The 2,586-nt window shown below is 52.6% G+C and overlaps 1 non-coding gene across 1 annotated transcript; it reads right to left on the bottom strand.

Moving 5' to 3' along the window:
• Nucleotides 1–788: 788 nt before the first annotated feature.
• Nucleotides 789–871, bottom strand: LOC134426089 (small nucleolar RNA SNORD45). Its single transcript, XR_010029866.1, has one exon. It is a non-coding gene; the product is annotated as a small nucleolar RNA SNORD45 (small nucleolar RNA).
• Nucleotides 872–2,586: the final 1,715 nt, after the last annotated feature.

A 2,586-nucleotide genomic window follows, 5' to 3' on the forward strand; every position in this document is an offset into this window, starting at 1 on the left:
ATACAGTTTTTATTTCTGTTGTTAATTACCAGCTATCAGCACTCATCCTCTGAAGGCAGTGTGGGCAGCGGCCAAAACTGAAGATGATAAGAAAGGACCAAAACCACAACCAAGGAATACACATGCCCTAAAAAGGTGGAACTGAGGAGGACCCATGCTAAACAGCTCTTGGAATACGGAAACTTCTTTGGGAAAAAAGTTTACTATGCATAAGTGTCACAGACATCTTTTATGGAAAATCCTTTCCTTAGGATTTTTCCTCCTGAAGAGCTGAGAGGCCTCAGGAACAAAATGTAAACATTGATTATCTGCTGCTGTGGAACACAACAGGTGGATCTGTGATTGGTCTCATGTGGATGTTTCTAATTAATGGCCAATCACAGTCAGCTGGCTCGGACAGAGAGTCCGAGCCACAAACCTTTGTTATCATTCCTTCTTTTGCTATTCTTAGCTAGCCTTCTGATGAAATCCTTTCTTCTGTTCTTTTAGTATAGTTTTAATATAATATATGTCATAAAATAATAAATCAAGCCTTCTGAAACATGGAGTCAGATCCTTGTCTCTTCCCTCATCCTTGGACCCCTGTGAACACAGTCACAGTCAGACTAAACAGCAAGCTGCAGAGTGAACTCACAGATGCACATTTCACCTCAATCCAAATGGATTTCTCCTCTGGAAAATTCCCCCTCTGCCTCAGAGCCCTCTCCCCAGGCTGCGCCCCAGCCTGGCCTGAGCACTCGATGCCAGTAGTGGGAAAAGCTGCACTGCCAGAGGGATCGGGGGCGGGCCGGGCCTCAGAGTAATTCTAGAGCTAAAGCGTGAAAGACATCAGAGCCGCTCAGATAATACATGCCAGCGCTCATCCCGGGCCCGGCCACCGCCTCCTCCTCCTCCTGCTGCTGCTGGGGCCCTCCCAGCCCGGAGCCGCCGTTTCCAGCGCCCAGGGCCGCTCTCTGTGGCTGCAGCCCGGCCCTGCCACAGCAGCCCTTGGCCCGGCGCTGGAGCCGGTGCCGCTGTTGGCAGCAAAACCCACCCCGGGCAGAGCCGCCCCGGCCCGGCTCTTCCCGCGGCCTCGGCTCGGCTCGGCCCCGCCGCCCACATCGCCCTCAGCGCCCTCAGCCCTCCGCCGCCTCGCCGGGCCCTGGGCCTCAGCGCCCTTCGGGGACCGCGCTCGGAGCAGCGACCGCTCGGGGCACCGCGGATCGGCCCAGCCCTGCACCGGCCCCGATCGGGTACCGCGGATCTGCCCGGCCATGCTCGGCCCCGCTCGGGCACCGCGGATCTGCCCGGCCCCCCCAGCCCCGCTCGGGGCACCGCGGATCGGCCCAGCCCTGCACCGGCCCCGATCGGGTACCGCGGATCTGCCCGGCCATGCTCGGCCCCGCTCGGGCACGGCGGATCTGCCCGGCCCCCCCAGCCCCGCTCGGGCACCGCGGATCCGCCCAGCCCTGCACCAGCCCCGGGCCCGGCCCGCACCACGCACCCGCTGCCGCCGCCGCCGCTCCGCTGCCAGGGACACGCGGCCGGAACGGGCAGGGCCGGGCTGGCAATGGGACCCGCCCGCAGCCGCCTCCGCCTGCCCCGGCACCAATCAGCGTCTTCCACCCAACGCAATGGGCATTTTGAATAACGCGCGGTTTCTGATTGGCTTTTGGCAGATATTCAAACGAATACTTTGTGTGTTACGTTAGAAAGTGATGCTGTATTAGTTTTCTTAAGTAGTGTGTTAAATCTAGTTGTAGATTGTAACAAAGCGTTAAAATAGAAACTATGCTATGTAAGATACTTTTTTTAAAAAGAAAGGACGCACACCAGTCAGCAGCCAAAGGACACCTCAATCTTTCAGAGAAAGAGAATTTATTGCTCTCTTATCAGAAGAAACGAACTTCTTCCCGCCTCACTCGGGAAGAAGCCGTCAGGATTCAAAGGAAGAAGCTGACACTGACCAGACAGAATCCTGTGTTTGAATGGAATTTATGCATCATGTATGAGGTGTGTGAATATGCAACAGGTTATTGTTTTTTAAGGGTTAATCCCTTGTTAACGTGTGTCCTTTATCAGGCTTATTTTGCCCAGAAAAAGGTACCCGGACATGCATAACTCTTTGCTTCTATTGTCTCTTATTGTCCTAATCCAAATTGTCCAAATTATTATTACTCTAATTATATTGCTATTTTTATAACCATTTTATTATCATTCAACTTTTTGAAAATTTAAAAACACGTGATTAGCGTTTTTCACACTTTTTAACACCAATTCGTACATTAAAAGCAGGCATAGCTTTATTTTGTCGCTGGGATCACCCAGCCCCAGCTCTTTCACTCCCCAGCTGGTACCTGTGTCACAGGTGAGCCGGGAGATGATGCTGCCCTCAGGAGCTGGGGCCCAGCACCCAGGTGCAGGTGAGGTGCAGCAGTTCTTTTCAGGGATTCTGAAGGTGAAGGAAAAGGAAGTTTATTTTCTGACTAACATTTATAGGTTTTTAAAAGTGACCATGGATTGGAGGCTGAAAGTGCCATCTCTCCAATGACACTGGACAAACCAACAGTTTAATAAATTTCTTTTCTTCTATAAAGGAATGCAAAA

This window comes from Melospiza melodia, chromosome 17 (assembly GCF_035770615.1).
Source record: "Melospiza melodia melodia isolate bMelMel2 chromosome 17, bMelMel2.pri, whole genome shotgun sequence".
Lineage (NCBI taxonomy): Eukaryota > Metazoa > Chordata > Aves > Passeriformes > Passerellidae > Melospiza > Melospiza melodia.